This window comes from Gopherus flavomarginatus, chromosome 8 (assembly GCF_025201925.1).
Source record: "Gopherus flavomarginatus isolate rGopFla2 chromosome 8, rGopFla2.mat.asm, whole genome shotgun sequence".
In the NCBI taxonomy this organism is placed as follows: domain Eukaryota; kingdom Metazoa; phylum Chordata; order Testudines; family Testudinidae; genus Gopherus; species Gopherus flavomarginatus.
This window is the reverse complement of record NC_066624.1, coordinates 26664491-26686064: the sequence shown is the minus strand read 5'-3', so window position 1 is coordinate 26686064 and position 21574 is coordinate 26664491. Positions and strand designations below refer to the sequence as shown.

The 21574-nt window shown below is 41.0% G+C and overlaps 1 protein-coding gene across 2 annotated transcripts in view; it reads left to right on the top strand.

The window, feature by feature from the left end:
- The first annotated feature begins 537 nt into the window (after positions 1–537).
- LOC127056827 (fibronectin type-III domain-containing protein 3A-like) overlaps positions 538–21574 on the top strand; it is a 76008-nt gene continuing 54971 nt past the window's right edge. For both annotated transcript variants that reach the window (XM_050965123.1, XM_050965122.1), the window contains exon 1: positions 538–637. The gene's annotated coding sequence lies outside the window, so the exon portion shown is untranslated. The remainder of the gene's footprint in view (positions 638–21574) is intronic.

Sequence of the window (21574 nt, the reverse complement as noted above, 5' to 3'; positions counted from 1 at the left end):
CAGCCAGCTGAAAATGAGTGAGTGAGGGTGGGGAGAGTGAGTGACAGAGGGAGTGGGCAGAGAGTGAGTGGGGCATGGCCTTGGAGGAGGGGTTGGGCAGGGGGCATGTGAGTAGAAAGTTGGCAACCTTATGCCTACTGCACTGTGGGACCAATAATGAATAACAATATCTCAACTGGGTCTTATTATAGACCCACTTTTTCCTCTATCCGTCAGCAATCTTATTTTAGTGTTGCTTTTAGTTTTGTAATAATATGCCTCTGAATTTATAATTATGTATAATCACAGTCTCTGATTATACTTTCATCTACCTTCCCATTATAATCTCAGGTTTTTTAATTATAATCCTATTTGAACTAATGGGTACCAGAAATTGTTCTCATTTGGAATTTTCCCCTCCCGAGTCCTTTTTGCCGGATTGAACGGTTCAAACTGGGACGCTAGAGTCATTACATTGGTTGTCCCGCCCGGCCTCCCCTCTTTCTGGTTATCACGCTTGTAGGCGCCTGTACTAGCTGCGCATGCGCAGTGCCCACATTCCATCATGGCGGAGCCGTCTGGAGGCGTCTGGGGCGCTTGGCAGCGCTGAGGTTGGGCAGTGGTTACGCTCGCGTCGCGCCCCGTTCCGTTGGGCTCGGTGAGTGGTGTTACCCCAGCCCGAGGGGCTCCCTGCCGGGCACTGCGGAAACCCAGGCTGCTGGGGCAGAGCGGGCGCTCCCCAGCCGGGGCGGTGCGTGCGGTGCCAGGAGCCGGGGGGCGCCATGGGGCCTGCTAGGGAGGGGCGCGTACTGGGAGGCTCGTAGGGTGCAGGGGGCGCAACGCGGGAGGTGGGGAAATGAGGGCAGGGAGCGCAGCGTGGGGCAATGGGGGCGGGAATAGGGGCAAGGAGCGCACCGTGGGGGAATGGGGGCAGATGGGGGAGAAGCGGGTGGGGGGACAGGGAGCGCACCGTGGGGGAATGGGGGCAGAGGGGGGCGGGAATAGGGGCAAGGAGCGCACCGTGCGAGAATGGGGGCAGATGGGGAGAAGGGGGTGGGGGGACAGAGCGCACCGTGGGGGAATGGGGGCAGATGGGGGAGAAGCGGGTGGGGGGACAGGGAGCGCACCGTGGAGGAAGAGGGGGACAGGGAGCGCACCGAGGGGGAAGAGGGGGACAGGGAGCGCACCGTGGGGGAATGGGGGCAGGAGGATGTAGAGGGCACTGGGATGGGAGGGTAGGGCGTGTATCACGGGCGATGGGGTGCAGGAGGGTAGGGAGCGCACGGGGGGAGCGGTTACATTTCTGTCCCGTTGCGGATATCAGATTCCTTCCCCCTTTTCCATGGGGCAGGCAGATGGGGTGCTGGACTAAGACCATAGTGAGGTTCCCGCTTTTGAGAAGGGAGTTTGCTCCCATGAGCCCACCCCCATCTCCTCCCCAATGTGTGCCATACGGAGCCAGCGGGAACGTAGCCAGCCTTCCTGTTGCCTCCCCTTCGGGCTATCTCCAGCGAGTCCCCAATATTTCCCCCCTGCTACTTTCCGTTTATTTATTTGGGGGTGGGGGTTCAGGGTCTGGAGTCCCTCTCTTCCCTCCTCTCTCGCCCCCCCCTCCCCAGCAGCCGGCGCTGCTGCCTGCAAATGCCACGTAGCCTTCTACTTGATCCTCTTGACTGGCGTGATCAGCAAATAGAGACTGAACACCTCCCTCAGCCTCCCTCCTCTGGGTAGGTCGGTCCTGCCATCTGATCTGTGGCTAGCAGGGACTGTGTTTTACCCCTGCCCAGTACCCCTCCTGCTAGGGACAGCCGTGAAGGTGGGTATCCTACTGTAACTGCTTTCCAGTGTGATCCTATTATTGGTTTCTAACAAAAGGCCGTTGCTGTTACTTTAGTGTGTAGTGCTAGTTTTCGGGATGAGGGAGCCTCTAGGAACCCTTGTCTCACAGTATGCAGTATGGCAACTTTTCTTCCAAACCTTTTGCAGCAGGCATTTTATGAACTGAGTATAGCTATAATCTTTTCAACTAACCCCTGGGTGGTACCTAGCTGACAGGTGTATTTAGCTCAGACTCAGAATTTATTTCCTGTTTATAACTATTCTTTGTCTGCTAGCTGACTTCTTATTCCTTGATAGTTTTAACACTGAAGATAGGTTCATCTTTTGTTTTTAAGCTTGCTGTTGAGACTCCTATCTCTGAACGTATGTTGTATTTTTAAAACGAACTAGAATTTTCTAATTTTCAGCCAGTTTTTGTGTTTTAAAATCATTTTCTTTCTGTGGCATTTAGATTTTGCTTATATCAGAAGTCATTGCAAGCTTTGCCCAAAGCCTAAGTATTAACGTTGACGCAGAAAACAACTAAATTTACAGTAGAACTACAAGGTCGTATATATCTTTGGTATTTACATAAATCTGCAATATCAGTGTTTCACAATCTTTTAATGTATTTGTCCATGCAACACTCTGTGAGGTAGCAAAGTGCTGTTATCCCTATTTTACAGATGTAGGAGGCATGAGGCACACAGATATTGGTCCAAGATCATGTGTTAAGTCTGTGGTGGAACATGGAATTGAATCCAGGTTTCCTGAGTTCCAGAGTAGTCCCCTAATAGTTGGACCATCCTTTCTGCATTTTAAACCAATAAAATATCTTTGGATTTATGTGCTAAAATAAAAAAATAGTGGTAGTTTATATACTGTCTAGTGTCTTTATCAGGAAAATTTTTTTTTTTCTTATCCCTGCCTTCCAGACTCCTCAGGTAAAAGGCAGAAAGGACATGTGTGAAAAGGGATAAATATGAGTAACAGGAAAAATGGTTGCATTTCTTGAGACCTAAAATTATATTAATCTTTGTGCCTGTTGGAAAAATAGCTAGCTGGTATGCTCTCTTCCCTTCCAAGACTTTGCCTCACTGTGTTCCGAGTCTTGCGGTCTGTGGGATCCTTGCATTTCATTGTGATCTCTTGTCATTAGATTGGGTCACATTAGTCTGATATTTCATAAAGCAGAGTTGAAAGGTCTCCTGCCAGTTCTGTCCTTCCAATAGGGTAGGGGAAAAGTGCAGTGAACATTTTCCATTGTATTTTAACCTGCAATTTTTAATTACAAGATTCTATTAAAAGATCCCTTGTATTGACCATCTTAAAGTTTCTTGGAACAAGCTATTACAAGTAGATCACTCACTTGTAGGTTCAGGATTGTTGCAACAAGATTTTCTTTTTCAAAAACTTGGCCTGGGCTGCAGTTAGGCAGTACCTTGGCAATGAATCTGAATAATTATAACTTCTAGTATATCTGTAGATATGCATATTTCAAGTAGTTTTCATCTTTAAAGTAATATTAGAATTTCTTGTCATGCTCAGCAATTAATTGTACTAAAGCATTTACCCTATCAATATTTTCAAATAATTGACTGTTGGAATTATTTGGAACAGTAACTCATATACACACTTTTTTAGCGAGAATAAAGATAACTCTGTCTATACAAATGTGTTTCCTGCCACAGTCCTTGATCACACACTATGTCCTCCTTTGAGGTGAAGTTGAAACCAGCTTTGCAACAAAGTCAAGCAGAATATTTTGGTAGGACATTTTAAAATGTTTTGAGGTTTTGTTGTTGCTTTAGGAGGGGGTAACATTTTGTATTCTGTTGACTGTGTGGAGGTCTGTCAATACTAATACCAATCTTTTATTTATTTTATTTTTTGGAAAAGTTTTGATGAGACCTTTAAAACCAAAATCCTGTCTGCACTGTGTAGACAGTAAAAATTCCAGTGCAAAAATTCCAGTGCCCTTTTCATAAGAGAGTTTGTCCCACTGGCCTTGGCAATGCTCTTTTTTCCCCCCCCACTTGCAACTCCCACCAATTTGTAGAGTCACTGCATTTCAGTTGTACTGTGTGTTTCTGTAGTATATGATTGTCTGTATATGCATTGTTTGAAAAATATTTTGGATTCTTCTGGATGAAGTATATTGTATCTAAACAAAAATATGCATTTGTTTTAAGTTCAGAACAGGAACCCTAGCTCTAATACAACCATTATTTAGTGATCCTGTGATTCATGAATTTTGAAAACTTAAAGTCAACTACAAAAAATACACTGGGTATGAAAAGTTCTGGGAATACTTTTCTGTGACATAAATACTTAATTCCCTGTAATTAAGGGAGACTTAAAAATATGCCTCTGAAAGCAGGTGTGTCCTCCATATTAATAAGGTTGTGATGTCTTAGAGACTAAAGAAGGAAATAATCTTTATTTTAATTTCAAGTCAACCTATCGCTAAATTTCAAATTATTTTGAATACCAATGCCAGGTCTCTGAATCAAATTATTGCTACTAGAAAATATAATGTAATTGTTACAAAATACCAGCAAAACAACATCAGATTTTTCCTTTTACCTGCTTTCTAGTGTGCAATATAAGGCAAATTCTGATTAAGTTTGCCCAGGTCAAGATGGTTAGTTTTCAGCTGTTATCTTTACTGCAAGCCAGACCTTAACTGAAAAGTTTTGGATTCCTGAGTGAGGAGCACACACTGAACTCTTTATTACATTCTTGAAGAGCTTATTGTAAAAGCAGCGATAATTTATTCTTTCCGTGGTGCTAACACAATCCTTTCTGTGTATCGACCAGCATAGACAGACCATTGGCTCAGAGCCCTTAGTCTATTTCCAGTCTTAATGTAAATCTACTATTGTTCTGTCTCTCTTGATTAATATGGAACTGCTTCAGTTTTCTGAGGATTTATTTTTTCAATATTTAGACCTGGATCTTAATCAGTATATCTGACTAAAATTGACTTTCTTTAGACGATCATATTAGTAATCTAGCATTTGCAAAGACCTTGAAGTTCTTTGGTTCTCATCATATACATAAGGGCAAGGAAGTTTTAATCCTTTAACTTGGTGCCAGATCCATCACTTTATTTTATTCCGAGTAAGAAGCAGTTTGTTTTGTAAACTAACCTGAGTTAGATGATAGTTTTAAATTTAAAATGACTTGTAGATACCTCTGAAAAGGCACTGTCAACTTTGGAATAATACTTAATTTTTGTTTGTAATATTTTGAAGGAAAAATATTTTTTTCGTTAGCAACTGTATCCATCAACATTCGTTGAATACTCTTCCCCTATCTTGAATGTAACGTCTGCTCTTAACAGCTTCAATGAATTCAGTTCCTTCTACTGGAAAGCTTTTAGTAGAGCATTTTTGTAGTTAGATTTTAGTTTGTAGCTATTGAGTTTGCACAAAACACATTTTCTAGGCCACACCAATAGAGAAATGGTTGATTTTTTTTCTTTACATTCCCTATCAGCTAAAATATTTTCAGGGTAATTCAAAATTGAAGAAATTTGCCTAACTTTATAAATTGATTTTTAATCTTTTCCAGTTTTTTAATAATCGGACAGCATCTTTAATGACTGGGGCCTTAATTTCCAAAGAATACAGTGTGTACTAGAATATCTTCATAACATGCACGTTATTTTTTAATACTTACATAATACTGAAACTCTATTAGTTTCATAATTGAGTGCTTAAGATGGACACTGCTATTACGTGTATGGTGTGTGTGTGTGTGTGTGTGTATATATATATATATATATATATATATATATATAAATACAGAAGGTTGTAGTGTGTCATTCTGTACACCCTAAATATAACTTTTACTCCCCAGGGAATTCTGTGCCAAAAAATTAAATTATTTGCACAATATTTTAAAATTTTGCATATTGTCAAAATAACACAATATAATCATGTCATTTTCAGGTATTTTGGTAATTTATTTCTAAATACCCATCAGCAAGTATGTCTGTAACAGAAAAGATTCAGGAAATGTGGTTTGACGTATAGATTCCTTACTAGGCGTATTAGTACGTCTGTATGGCTTTGGGACAGAGCTTTGGGACCTTCCCACTGTGAGGGCCCTACAGCCTGAGCTTCAGCCTGTCACTGTTCAGTCTGGATGGGATGGGGTGGGGTGGGGTTGAGTGCAAGGGTAAAGCTCCAGATGTAGGGGGGTGAGAGTTGATGGCGGGGGGGGGGAAGGTCTGGATGTATGGAGATTGGGCAGATGGGGGAGGGGGAACAGCTCCTCACATAGTGATTCCCTCTTCCCGTGGCTGGGGAGTGAGGGTGGCAGAAAGCGGGATGTGTGTGTATGCAGCGCTTTCTGAATCCAAGGGAGGTTCCTGGCTGTGGGTATGACCCAGTCCGAGGGCAGCCCATGAAGGGGAAGAGGAAGTCCAGTGCCCCCTTCAGCCCAGCTAGGACTAGCAGCTTGAGCCCGGTGTAGGGTAGGAGCCACCGAGTGGGACATCTCCAGACCTGCCATTCCAAGCGCAACTTGATAGCGAGTGAGAGGGACAAAGTCTCGCACACTTGTCCAGCCCTGCCCCGCAAGCAGGCGATTTATGTCTCCCTTGGCTGCTCTTGATGTATATGCTCAGAACCACCACTCAGAAGGGTGTGTAAATCTGCAGGGAAAGAGTAAAATCTGAGGGAACATTCTCTCTTCGCTTGTGCAGTGACACAGAATTCCCCCAAGAGTAAACTTAAGACTGCCTAGTTACTGAGAGTCATACGCATTTGGCTGGTCTTAGATTTATTTACTGGTCTTATTGGAGTTAAACACTGGGTGCTCTGTGATGTCTTTCACCTGTCCTATCAAATGTGTGCAATGTTTCATGTCCTTTTTTGATGTCAGGAAGTCTTCGAGGAAAGAGGGCTACTTTCATCTTAATTTTACTTAAGGAAAAACTGAAGTACGTTATAGTTGTGAGTTGCCCAGTTGAGTTTGCACAGTTAAAGTCAACAGGCACAAGATCAAGTCAATGGTGAATTAATGATAATCAGAAGTAGAACCCTCTGCCCTGTTCCGTGAATCTTAGTCTTCCTGATCATATGGAACTGACAGTTTTCTTTTTAAAGTTCTTTAGTAACGTTTTAAAGTGAAAGAATGTAAATGAGTGTCAACATTTTTAAATTTGGGACTTTGAATATTTCTTATTTGAAAGAAACTTGGATAAGTTGTGAGCCAGTGAGTATATGGAAAAATACATAACTAAACACTGATAGATGGAGAAGATGAAAGAAAAAGGCATTCAATGTTTGTGTAAACATTGATTCAATAGTTAATAAGTGAAAAAATCTATTAAAACAGTTTCTAAAATCAGCATTGTGACTGACACAATCAACGATTTAATTAGGAGCAGTGTGGACTTATCTTGTTTATGTTGGCATTAAGTGTACACACTTTCTTTGCTACGTGGTGGTATCTTATGGAAACTTGCATAAGTGGCATTTGGATACAAAAAACAAGTTACAATATAAAGTAGAAACTATTTACCTTTCTAAAGCAGAAACTGTGCTGACACATAGCAAGGAAATATTTAGTCCTAATCAGTAGTAATATATTGATGAAATAACTAACTAGATGACATTTCAGATTTTAAAAAATATATATATTTCTAAATAGCTTTGAGATTGACGGTTCCAATCAGATTTAAAAATAAAGATGAATCTGAGTAAGCTGAATTCTGTTTTATGTCCAGTTTGTTTCTACCTACAGCAGGGTTTCTTTATTAAAACAGTCCAAACTATGAAAGCTAAAGATTCTCATGGATTCCTTTTTCTCTTTTTATAACTCCATAAGATCCCTGTAGAAATCATAATTGTTTCATGAAAAATCTACAGTATTTAGAGATTTTTCTGTCTCTTTTAATTTTAGTTTGAGGTGAGGATAAGCTGCATGGGCCAGTTTGGGAACCAGTGAGCTAGAGAAATTTGTTTTTTTTTTTTTTTTTTTTAATGGGTGGAAAATAAGTGACTGCAGCATGAAAAGTTTTTGTGAAATGCGAAAGCGCTTTCTGATGTATAGATATACACTGCGTAACTTCTTAACTCTTCCTGGAAAGTTGAAAGAAGTATGTCTTGAATCTGTCATCTAATGCTTGCTATGGGGTCTGAATCTAATTAACTGTTGTTCTCATTGTTATAAGCACAAAAATGGATAATGATGGGAGGGAGACACTTGTAGAAGTGCTATACAAATTAACATCCACCAAAAAGCCATAGACTTGTATGTCCTTATGTATCACCAATTGTAAACACTGTGCCCTTTGATGTGTTTTCAAGCACTTCTATTTGGTATATAGTGTTGGCTGCAAACAGCTTACAGTCATGCATTTTATTCTCTTGGCAAGTACAGTTGTATGATTTCCCTCCTCTCCCCAGTTCTAGACACACACTTTTTCTTTCATACAGTGAACTCGCATCTTTCAATAACGTATCACAGTTACTACATGCTGTTTGTTAAAGCCACATTTCATACTTCGTGACATGCCATTTTGATCTTTGTAAAGGGCTGCTACTCTTCTCATTTGAATCTTCCCAATCAGTATAATTTGTTTCATTACCTTCCAAAGCAGTAGATGGAACTGGAGAAAGAACACAAGCTGGCTCATGGAGGAAGAGAGTGGTAGGTTGCAGGAAACTGAAAGACTAAATAAAAAGCAAACACCTGGGAAGAGGTACTTGAGTTATGGAGAATAGTTAACTTCTCCCATAAAATGAACAGTTGGTTGTGTAGGGAGAGGGCTGTCTTGAAACACCCACAAAAGAGATGTTTGTATGCTAAGAACTCTGTGGTAGCCATGCCTTGGTATACTGTCCTTGAACTAGGTAGTTTTTACTTTGTCAGGTGAAAGATATTTGTTAAACCAGATGTTAAGATGACTGTTACTTTATTTATAACACAATGATTATACATATCTACTGCTATTTAGTGCCCTACAGTAAATATCTTCAGTACTGATAGCATCATAAAAAGGGTTGGTTCATTTGGCTCTGCCTTGTTGAGATTTAAGCAAAGTCAGCTACTTGGTTAATCTGTACTGTAAATGTGTTGCTCTCATTAGGATTACCAAAGGACTGTGATACTATAGTTATTTGAAAGAACAGGAATCGGGTAGCATTTAATATTTACAAAGACTTAAGGATATAAAGGTATTAAATGTGTTAACCACCCAGAGATTCTAAATATTAAGTAGAGTGGATAAAAAAAGTACAAAAGTGTGTGTCCAAATCTATTTATTTATTATGTTACTAATTCATTCTTTCCTTCCTTCCCATCGATAGTCTTAAAATGGTTGTACACAGACATTATCTAAAAGGTTTCTCCAGCCATGGAAATTTGTTAAAACATGGAACATCTATGAAAATTAACTTTCTAGTATGGGTACAACAACAAAGGGTAATACTTTTGCCATTTCAGGCGCAGGTATCTGAAAATACAAGATTTAAGATTTTATATAACTAACCTATTAAACGTTAGGTTCGAACTACAGCAACCCCAATTTTTCTGTACAACACTCTCGCTTCCTAGCCCTCAGTCTTTACCAAAGTGGAAAGAGAAACAGACAAAAATCAGTCCTTGTTAAGGATAAGATTTTTGTCATGAATGTCACAGAAGTCATGGATTCTATGACTTTCAGAGACCTCAGTGACATCTTCAGCTGGGACCAGAGCTGTCAGCTAGCAGGCCCCCAGAGCTCCGAGCTGCTGGCTCCAGGGCTCTCAGACAGTGTGGGTGGCAGGGGCCTTGGAGCTGTCATCCACTGTGTCAACTTTCCTTACCCCACCCCCAGCAGGAGTCTAGCTCTCATTTTTCCCCCTCATCTCACCACCCCATGGGGCTCAGACTTCATTTGCCCCCTTTTCCCTTCTCCTCCTCCTCTCCCCCTCCCTGTGATTTTTGGTTTAGTTCCCATGACCTGTCTGTGACTTATACTAAAAATAACTTTGACAATCTTAATCTTAGTCATTGTCAAGAACATTTTCCCTTTCTGGTGATTTTAGGAAAAGTGGGAAAAGAGTGGAGCTTTCAAGTGGGACATATTCAATCAAAATTGGGAAAGCTTTCACGTTTTATAAGCCTGTCCTATGTGCTGGTAGATTTAGGGCTTGCCTTCACACAAAGTTGTACTGATTTAACTAAAGGTATGATTACATGACATGAGAGCATCCACAAACAAAGCTGAACCAGTTTAACTAAGTCATTTTAACATCACACCTTTGAGTTATTGTGCGTGTAGAGAGCAAGCCTTAGACTGACTTGCTGAGCAATCAGACTGGGACATGATAGTTTAAATATCCTTTGGAGGCTTAGTAAAAAGGTGGGTTTTTTCCCCCTTGTTTTGGTGTAGCAAGGCAGTAAACACTTAAGGTATGTATACACTATGAAATTAGGTTGAATTTATAGAGTCAGTTTTTCAGAAATCGTTTTTATACAGTCTATTTTTTGTGGGGACACACACAATGCTCTAAGTGCATTAAGTCGGAGGACTGCGTCGACTTCCAGAGCGTTGCACTATGGGTAGCTATCCCACAGTTCCTGCAGTCTCCTCCGCCCACTGGAATTTTGGGTTGAGATCCCAATGCCTGATGGGGCAAAAACAGTGTTGCAGGTAATTCTGGGTACATGTCGTCAGCCCGCCCCCCCCCCCCCATGAAAACAATGGCAGACAATTGTTTCACACCTTTTGAGCAGCCGCCATACCACAGCAAGCTTGGAGCCCACTCAGCTGTCTGTCACCATAAGTCTCCTGGGTGCTGGCAGACGTGGGACTGCATTGTTACACAGCAGCATCTCATTGCCTTTTGGCAGCAGACAGTGTGTTACGACTGGTAGCCACCGTCTTCATACTGCTGTGTGCTCTTTTAACCGACCTTGGTGAGGTCACTCAGGCGCCTGGGCAGACATGGGAGTGGCTCAGCCAGGTCATTCCCATCTTCTGCCACACCCAGGAGATAATGATGACTAGTAGTCCTACTGCACCGTCTTCTGGTGAGCAGCCAGGAGATGATGGTGGCTAGCAGTCAAACTGCATCGTCTGCTGCCACCCTAAAGATGTAAAAGATAGATGGAGTGGATCAAAACAAGAAAGACACAGTTTGGTTTGTATTCATTTGCTTCCTCTGTCCCTCCCTCTGCGAAATCAACAGCTTGCTAAACCCAGGGTTTTGAGTTCAATCCTTGAGGGGGCCATTCTGTGTGACAGTTGTTTGTGTTTCTCCTTGATGCAAAGCCACCCCCTTTGTGGACTTTAATTCCCTGTAAGCCGTGTCGTCAGTCGCCCCTCCCTCCGTCAGAGCAGACAATTGTTATGTGCCTTTTTTAGCCCAGACGCCATAGCACTGGGATCATGGAGCCCACTCAGATCACCGCGGCAATTATGAGCACTGTAAACACCATGCGCATTATCCTGGAGTATATGCAGAACCAGAACCTGCCAAAGCAAAACCAAGTGAGGAGGCAACGGCAGCGTGGTGATGAGAGTGATGAGGACATAGACATAGACTTCTCACAAAGTACAGGCCCTGGCAGTGTGCCCATCATGGTGTTAATGGGGCAGGTTCATGCCGTGGAACACCGATTCTGGGCCCGGGAAACAAGCACAGACTGGTGGGACCACATAGTGTTGCAGGTCTGGGACGATTCCCAGTGAAACTTTCGCATGCATAAGAGCACTTTCATGGAACTTTGACTTGCTTTCCCCTGCCCTGAAGCACTAGAATACCAAGATGAGAGCAGCCCTCACAGCTGAGAAGTGAATGGCTATAGCCCTGTGGAAGCTTGCAACGCCAGACAGCTACTTGTCAGTTGGGCATCAGTTTGGAGTGGGCAAATCTACTGTGGGGGCTGCTATGATCCAAATAGACAACACAAACACTGAGCTGCTGATATCAAGGGTAGTGACTCTGGGAAATGTGTAGGTCATAGTGGATGGCTTTGCTGCAGTGGGAAGTAGCATGTTCGGGGCTCTGATCCAGAGCGGCCGTTTGCTTCTCTGGTTTTTTGGTAGGCTTGCCTTAGCTCCTTAATTTTCATGCCCTACTGCTGTGTTATGGCCTCCGTCCTTCATGCCCTTTGAGACTTTTTCTAATGTTTTGGCTTTTCATTTACTGGAATGGAGTTCAGCTAGCACAGATTCGTCTCCCCATATGGCAAGCAGATCCCGTACCTCTGGTTTGGACCATGCTGGAGCTCTTTTGTGATCCTGGGACTCCATCATGATCCCCTCTGCTGATGAGATCTGTAGTCACGTGCACCTTGTCACACTGGCCAAACAGGAAATGAAATTCAAAAATTCATGGGCCTTTTTCCTGTCTACCTGGCCAGTGCATCCAAGTTGAGAGCGCTGTCCAGAGTAGTCACAATGGAGCACTCTGGGATAACTCCTGGAGGCCAATACTATCAAATTGCATCCACACTACCCCAAATTTGACCCAGTAAGGCCGATTTCAGCGCTAATCCCCTCATCGGAGGTGGAGTAAAGAAATTGATTTAAAGAGCCCTTTAAGTCAGAAAAAAGGACTTCGTCTTGTGGACTGGTCCAGGCTTAAATCGAGGTAATGCTGCTCAATTCAACCTAAAATCGTAGTGTAGACTGGGCCTAAGATTTCTCTTAATTTGTAGCAAGGCCTGTAATTTTTTTTTAATTTTGAAGCACAAAACTAAAGCAAATCATACTTTGTAAATGAGTTCTTAAATTGGAAAAGTTTGCATCTGAATCATAAATTGACAGTGTAGACCAAGCTCATTTCTGATTCCCATAAGGAGAATAACTCAGAGCTAGCAAGAAAACAACTTTTTTGCTTTTTTAGTGCAGATGTAGGCCTGAAAACAAACTCCTGCTTGTCTTAAAGCTGTGAAGTCCTGTATTTACTACTGTTGGGTTGGAAAAGAAATGACTGGTCCCACCAGTTTCTTAATAGAGAACCTTACCTGGAATATGATATTTAATGATCTGTATGTTTTATTGTTCCCTATTAGACTGCTGCTTCTTTGTTCACTTTTTATTTCAAAGCTTATTGAGTTTACATATTTCACAGTTTCATCTGAAAGCATTTTCAAACATTTCTTGTCCTATAACTTTTTAATCCTCAAATACTGTACCCAAATTAATATCCTCCATAAAGGTAAAGTAGACTTAAATCAGCCACTTAGTGGGCTTGAATTTGGTACCTCGCCACTTGAGTCTTCAAGTTAACCACGTCAGAAGCACTTCCATGTCTTTTCAGTACAATGGGCTAGTCTGAATAGACATACTCATTTCCTTGAGACTGTTTCTAGGCTTAATAAACAGTATATTGGCCTGTGTAGTTTGACACAGGCTACCTCTTCCCCAGGTACTGAAGAAAGAGCTGATAGCTCACTGAGTGAGCAGCACTTGGTTCTTCTGAATGCAGATTGCCTTAGAAAGGATTCAGTTTTACCTGTGTTTCTAATGAAAGAAATTACTAATTCACTCTGTTTTTCCCATTACAGTCAATTTTTTCAAACATGGGTGCTTAAAGTTAGTTACCTATGTAAATAGCCTGGACTTCAGAAATTCTGAGCACCTGCAGCTCCTCTTGAGATCTCACAAGGGATCAGCATTCATCCAAACATTTTGCTTTTGCGACAGAAACCTGTAGCTGCTTGAGGAGGTTAAAAACCTGCTTCTGTTTTGGTGACTGAATAGGGTCTGACGTATTGCTGCTGAGCTGTTTGTATTATGGTAACAGTCATGGACTGGGATCCTCTTGTGCTAGGCACTGTAGAAACAGATGACAAAAAGACTGTCCTTGCCCCAAAGGGCTTACAATCTTGTCCTGTCTTTCTAAAGTTGCTTTAATCTTAAGTGCAAAGCCTTCAGACGAACAGTTTTCTAAGTGTTCTCGGCCAATGCTGTGCTTATAGTTTCAGCTGTTGTGGAATTCTTTTACAGACATTTTCACAATCTTTGTTCCTTATTTTCCGAGTTCTTCTTTTTCACCTTCTGTCTCTAACCTTGATCTCGAGTATTGGCTCTGCCTTTGCGACATAAATCTGCAGTTTCTAGCCAAGTCATTCGCTTGCTTATCTTCAGACACTTTTGTCTGTTTTTCCTGTAATTCTTAAGGCCATTTTTTCAGATTTAGAAATGAGAGATATGTAGGATTTCAAAGTACAGTATTAACATACAAATAAAATGGATTCCTTCAGGCCCTAAACATCCAGAGCACTGCTTTGAGATGTAATTAGCCTATTTTCACATAAGAAATTATCTTTAATTGTGTTAAGTAAGCTTAATGTGCTACGTGTTGAAGAATTCATGCTTTGTAGCTTCAGGACAGCATTAACTGAACAAGTTAGCTGATGCCAAAACACCTTGTATTCCCAGCAAATGGAAACAAACAGACTGTTGTGCACTCATCTGTTTAAACACACACACAAACCAACAAAAAACACCTGTAGCTGGAAAAATCTTAATCCCATTGCTCCTTGTAGTTGGAGAATTAAACACTCTAAGAGCCCAATTCTGCAAGGAGTAGAGTACCTTTAATTCCTATTGACTAAGTGGAAATAGCGCATTTCAGAAGCCACTTGGCTCCTTCATAGTATTGTGCTCTAAAGGATGGGATCCACAAAGGTAGTTAAGCACCTAAATCCCATTTTTAGGTACCACTATGATCCACAAAATGCCCTCTCAGCTGCCTCCTAACCCTATAAGTACCTAAAGTCTCTTGGTGCCTAATTTTTTTTCCTCTGGGCATTCATTCTGCAGTCTCACTGCAGGTGCCTGGGCACCCATCTCTTGCCCAACCCCCGAGCGATTCATAAACTGGGAAAGACGGGCATTTGGCTGCCCAAGTCTCATGCAGGGGCCTGATCCGGTAGGCAGCCTCTGAGCATGCCTAGCAAATCAGACCCCTCAGGCAGAGTTATACAAAACAGCTGGAGGCAGGGAACAGAGCAGGTGTTCCCAGATAATCTTTAGCCTAGTGGATAAGGTATCCACATAGGATGTGGGAGACCCCTAGTTCAAGTTTCTTCTTCTCCTGAGAAGAAGGGATTTGAACAGGGATCTGCCGTGTCTCAGATGACTGCTCTAACCACAGGATTAGTCATTCTAACTTGTTCTCTGGCCCAAATAATGTTTAAATATTCCATTGTTTTTTAAAGTCACTCTCTTCTATTGAAGATGTTCCACATCAGAGAAGCCACATGAGAATACTCCATAGCCTAATGGTTAGGGTACTCACTTGGCAGTTCCATGTTCAAATCCTTTCTCTGGCCCCAGCTGTTTTGTTAGGTGGCTAAGTTCCTATTCTCCCCCAGTTCTTAGATCTCTGGCAGAGCTATATGCCTCTAAGCAGCCTGCGTTCCAGAAACGTGACTGGGCTTAGCACACACCCCTCTGGTGGGCATCTCCTATTGACTAACTTAGGCGACTCCATCTAGCATGCTAACTTTAAGAATTCCAGTCTGAGGGCACCTGTCTCTCCCATTTTATTGTATTGGGGGGGGGGGTTAAATTGTGCTTTGTGGATCACAGTGTTGTTTCTGTGTTTTTTTTTTTTTTTTTTTTTTCTAGGCACTGTGACATTCAGTATTGAATGCCTAAATCACTTTAATGCTCAGAATGCAGAGTTAGGTTTAAAAAAAAAACCTGAAACACTGCATGCCCAAATGGCAATGTAATAGATGTTTGTATTATATAAATTGTGTATTTGGGCCTGATACTAAGTAAATTAACCATTTAGTTAAAAGTTGGGGATGACCCTTGATGTGGCAAAGATATGGTCAGTCATACCTAACTATAAAAATGTATAAGCGTCCAGCATCAGTGTGCACCTGTGTCTGTTTCCCCATCTGATGATGATATTTCCATTGTAAGTCACTTCGAGATCTGCTGGTCAAAAGCAATATTATCTAGCTCTTATATATTTACTTAATCCCTCCAGCGGATTATAAATTGCTTCAGTAAAAGGATTACCCTTTGAATCCATATAATTGCAAATTTAATTTCCTTGGATTGGAGCTCTCAAAAAAATGTCAAGTGCATATTATAAATGCAAGAGAGTCTTCCTAGTACCAAAGCCACTGCTGATGGTTCATTTTTCTGGTCCTGTCTACGCTACAGGAAAATCAAGTTAATCAAAACAGCTTTTAAACATAGCTATTTCCAGAAAGATTCCAACACAACTTTTATGCTGGTACAAAGTTTGGAATATGGCCCATGAAAGGATTTGTACCGCAATTCTTCTTTCTGTATATTATCGGGGAAACTGTTTTTGGAAGAACAGTTAAAAATCAACAACAAAAGTTTCTCTGTGGTGTTGATGAGTTTCTGTGTCTCCAGGTACTCTGCCATTTGTTTAAAAGCCTCCAACAAGCCTTTTCGCTACAGAAAAGGATAAATGGACACAAATCAGATATTAGGAATGGCAATATACAAAAACCTGTAGGAGAACACTTCAACCTCCCTGGCCACACTATAGCAGACCTTAAGGTGGCCGTCCTGCAGCAAAAAAAACTTCAGGGCCAGACTTCAAAGAGAAACTGCTGAGCTTCAGTTCATCTGCAAATTTGACACCATCAGCTCAGGATTAAACAAAGACTGTGAATGGCTTGCCAACTACAAAACCAGTTTCTCCCTTGGTTTTCACACCTCAACTGCTAGAAGAGGGCCTCATTCTCCTTGATTGAACTAACCTCTTATCTTTAGCTTGCCTGCATATATATATACCTGCCTCTGGAAATTTCCACTACATGCATCTGACGAAGTGGGTATTCACCCACGAAAGCTCATGCTCCAAAACCTCTGTTAGTCTATAAGGTGCCACAGGATTCTTTGCTGCTTCAACAAAAGAATGTTCATAATCGCTATTTTGGATATGCTTCTGAGCAGTAGCACTTCCTATATGACTGCAGCAGCAGTAAGACTCTCATACTGTGACCAGCATGCATTTCATATAGCTTCTGGTACTGTCACATGGAAAGTAACTCTGCACAGGAGCATCTTGCAGATAGCACTACCTTAAATCACCATGGCATTCTGCTGCTTATTTGGATAGTAAGGGGGGATGAGAACAGGTTAAACAGTGGAGTTCCTGCAAGAATGTACTTAATATAAAGCAGTGTAGTCTCTTTTTTAAAGAATCTTATATTCTGTTTCTGGAGTTAACTTTATTCTTTATCCTAACACTGAGATCTCCCAGCCTGAGAACATGGGCCTAAATTATACAGTATTTTTCCTAGTTGTAAATATAGAAAATGTTTGACTGCACATACTTGTTGGGTAAGCCCTAAAGAATATTTTCAGTCTGTCAGTTCAACATGTGGTGCCTTTTTTTTTGGCTCGAAGCCAAACTTTATACAAGACGGTGTAGAAAAAATCACTTGGGTATCATTCTGAATTATTTCCAAAGATTTAGTAAAAACATACGAGCTTTGAACAGATTAGTGTTATGGAGAGACAGTGGTCTCTTCAGAACTAAAATTGTAACTAGGCTTCTGTTAAAAGCCTGATTAATACCCCCTCTAATTTTGCCATAAATAAACCAATCTGCCTAAAACTTCTTATGTGTGGTCCTGTGGCACGGGAGAAATATTTTAAGATTGGGGTGATACAACAGGGTGTCTGAGATCTGACTGATGTTTGAAAAACTGGGAATGTATTGCAGTTTGTGAAATGTTTCCTATCTCAAAATAGCCTGCCCTGTATTAACTCTGAATTTCTTTTTTTGTTCTCACTGGGGACTGATTTTTGACTTTTTTTTTTCTTCTTTCTTTTCATTTTTTAAGTTTCTAGTTGTTCCATGGCTTGGGCAGGTGTGGGGTTTTTGAACCTATAAACTCTAGAGGTCATAAACTCTGCTGGCAGGTTATACTAGATTTAAGATGTTCAGAAGTCAGAATGCCTCAATAGGAGTTGGCAGGGTGTTCTGTAGAGTCCCAAAGCAAGCCAGGAAACCCTAGCTTTTTCTCTGCCTCAAATGTAGCAATTTTCATAACATTTTCACGTCAAAGTTTATAAGAAGCTTTTTCCAAAAAATAAAAAGCTCTAACAATCTCTGAATTGGTTATAAATAGAGCATTAATTTATATTAGAACAATTATTGGGAACGGAGGAAACACATTGAAAAATCAGAAATATAAAGTATTGTAAACCAAAAAATCAGAAATATCTAGAAAATCTGGAAATATTTGAGTTACCAATACCAGGTATTTCTGACCCGTAAACAAATTTGGCCTTTTGATTTTTTTGAGCCAGATTCTAGTACCTAAGAGAAACTCTACATATCTGCATGTAAATTGTGGTTTCCCTGCTTCTAAGTAAGGACTGCAGACATCATTTTCCCTACCACCCTGTTACAGCCCAGAGACCGCATCCTGCTTATTCCCATCCACACATGATCCAGGCAAGACCCAGGCCGTATACCCCACTACTCAAAGAGCTGGATACTTCATTTAGTCTCCCAATAGGTCAGAATCCCCACATTACAAATACAGACTGGAGTTAAACTTTGTCACAGCTATCTGGACATAAAGGTGACAGATTTTCTTTCTTCCTCCTCAGCATAACTTTACTCAAGACAAAGCAGAGATAAATAACATACTATCTGATATCTGTGTAAAAGCTAGGTTCTTGTTCCACCTGAAGTTAAGAGCTTGGTGAAAAAATTACTGGAAGAAATTCTATGGCCTATGTTACTCAAGAGATCACACTAGATGGATCATAATTGCCTCATCTAGCCTTAATCTAGGAATTCATACGCTCAACATGAAAGAATTAATGTAGCACTTAGTGGGGCTGTTCTACAGGGAAGTAGAGGACAAGTGGCAGTGAAAGGACAGAGTTATTGTTGATGGATGAACTCAAATGAGTATTTCTTGGTTGGTACATCTAAATTACTCTTGGTTTTTATCCCTAATTTTGAATTTCTTGACTTTAAAAAACAAACGTATTAACTATGTAATAAATCTAAGATGTATACAGACCACTCTAGCATCTATGTGGTACTGTAATTAATTTTCACTATTTATGCAATCTGTTTAGCTTCTGCTCATTGCTTTATTTGGACAATTAATCTGATTTGTTTAGTCATGCTCATTTCTTGAGACTTATGCTTTAACAGGAAATCTCTTTACTTTTACAAAAAATTGTTTTCAGTGTTTGTGAAAAAACTTCTGCAGATCCTAAATGCTGGGTCTGAATTAGCTGGCATCTCATTTTAAATATTATTTGAAGCAGTGCTTGAAAAGTTTGACACCTACTAGACAGAGCCAACATGAAAGATTTGCAGATGGTCTTTTATTAGTGAGATCCTGTGCCAACACTGTTGTTTCTTTACAAAATAAAAATCACAACAGATCACATGAGACTATGTGTGTGTGTGAAATTGTATTACTTATTGCCAATAACGTTAAGTCTGCTGAGGTGCACTGGAACACAGTTCCATGGTATTCTCAAGGACATGTGGTGCCCTCTGGGGAGACATTTGGGTATTGGGAAAATATTTTGACATGAGACCTAGTCACTGGGTCAAAAATTTATTAAATCCAGAAATAAATACTGATCTAGCATCTGAATCCAACAAAAGGCAATTATATTTTGTTGATTATACAAGACTGAAGGGGAAAAATCCATACAGACATTGAGTATAAACAACCTTTTCTCCTTAGAGCAGGCTAATTTTCTTTCTTCTCCCTCCTATTACGTTAAAGTAGATATTGTTACTAATTAAGAGCCTTGTACATGATGAATTCTTTCTTCAGGTGTTAAGATAAAAGTAGATTACTCAAAAGTAGCATGAATGTTCAGAAAAATTAGTAAAATTATTTCTATCAGGAAAAATCTGGCTCAAAATATGATGCAAGCCCTGATAAAACAGCTGTCAAAAAAGCACCGCTGCTTTTCTGTGGAGTGTTTTTTCCCAAGATGTTTTATTAGTTGTCACATCTTTTCATGCAAAACTCACTGTGCTACTCTCTTTAGACGATTAAGCTGTGAATATAAATGACTAGATCTTTTTCTACTTTTACAAGTTTGCCTATGACTTTATAATATCCACATTGCTTTTCCTAGGAGATTCATTTAACTAGAAACTTGTTAATTATTGTAAATTGTTGCTTTACTGTTGGTGTGTTATACTAATTGTGAATTTTTTTATGGTGAAAACAAATGCAAGTTTTTGCATAAAATAAAGGTGTAATCTTGTCAAGGAAAACTAATAATGACTTCATATCATAGCTTCTTGTTAGAGATGTTATGTTAAAGTTTTAGTGGCGTTTCCATTATACAATCCCAGTGGATATAGTTTTATTAACTTACTTGGTAAAAGACTGTTTGTTTGATTTCCCCCCACCCCCCCCCTTAATCTTAAACACTGCCTATTAAGCTTAGTTACCTTCTGTTAATTTAAGTAAAAGTCTGATATTTACCATTTCCTGTATATTAATGTTGCATATACTTAACTTTTTGATTGAAGTAAAATATATTTGAAATTTTTTTTTTAACAAAATGTTTTTAAGTACAGAATTTCATAGCTGAGGAACTAACATTTGGTGCAGGGGTTCTCAAACTTCATCGCACCTCAACCCCCTTCTGACAATGAAAATTACTACACAACTCCAGGAGGGGGGACCAAAGTCTAAGCCCTGCTGCCAGAGGGGAGGGGCTTCAGCCCTAAGGTGGAAGGCCTGTAACCTGAGCCTCCCCACCCACAGCTGAAGCCCTCGGGCTTTGGCTTCAGGCCTGAGCTTCAGCCCCAAGGCCCAACTAGTCTAATGTCAGCCCTGCCAACACCATTTAAAACAGTCCTGACCCACAGTCTGAGAACCGCTGATCTAGTGTCACTTTATTGTACCCATTTCTTGTTATCTGTGTGGTTGCCCGCCTCACCCCCTGCTTTTGGATCCCTTGTGTTCATTTAAGCATTTGGTAATACTGAGCCCAAGTCAGTGGGAATCCATAATAATCGCAGCAGCGTGTTAGAGGATTTGGGGAGCAAGAGAGAGGGGAAGGCTGGCATTTCAGCCATCAGTCTCTGCGTTTTTCTATATTTGTAAGTGAGGTCAGTCACAGTGCTATATACAGTATTTGTTTTGTGGGAAGCTAGTGTGGCAAATTGCCAGTACTGTTATGCTGGATCTCGCGCTTTCTCTCCTTTGGGGAAGGTTCAGGGCACCATTGCTTGTCTCTGAATCGGTATTTTAATTACCCCACTATTGTCCTTGAGGAGGGGAGTGGAGAGGGAGGGACCTGGGCCCACCCTCTTCTCCAGGTCCCAACCCAGGGGCTGTGAGGTTTGTGGTGAACCATTTGAACTAGCGGTTCCTTCCCCTGGGCTACTTCCCTCTCCTGCCCTTCAGCTTGTGAAGGGGCTTCTTGTCCTCCTTCTACATAAGCCAGGTGCCCCCTTACCTAGGGTTTTTGGATTTCTCAGCCCACCGCAGCACTCCTCCAAACTTTCCTTTTGGTCTCTCTTCAAAACTATTCTCTGCTCCAACTCCCACACTGTCTGACTGAAGCAGGGGTTTTTATCACATGACTAACTGCTGGTGCTCTAATTGGCTTCAGGTGCTCTAGTTAATCTATAGCAAACCTTCCTCCCCTTGCAGGGAAAAAGGCTCCCTGCTAACACTCTCCTGCTGCTCTCTGGCCATGCTGTATCACACTAGTCATATAGACTTCTCTCTGTTTTTTCTTAGAAGCCTTTGTAATAGAGACTGCTTATGGAAAATGTTGTTTTCTTTTGTAACTTTTCTTTTTAAATAT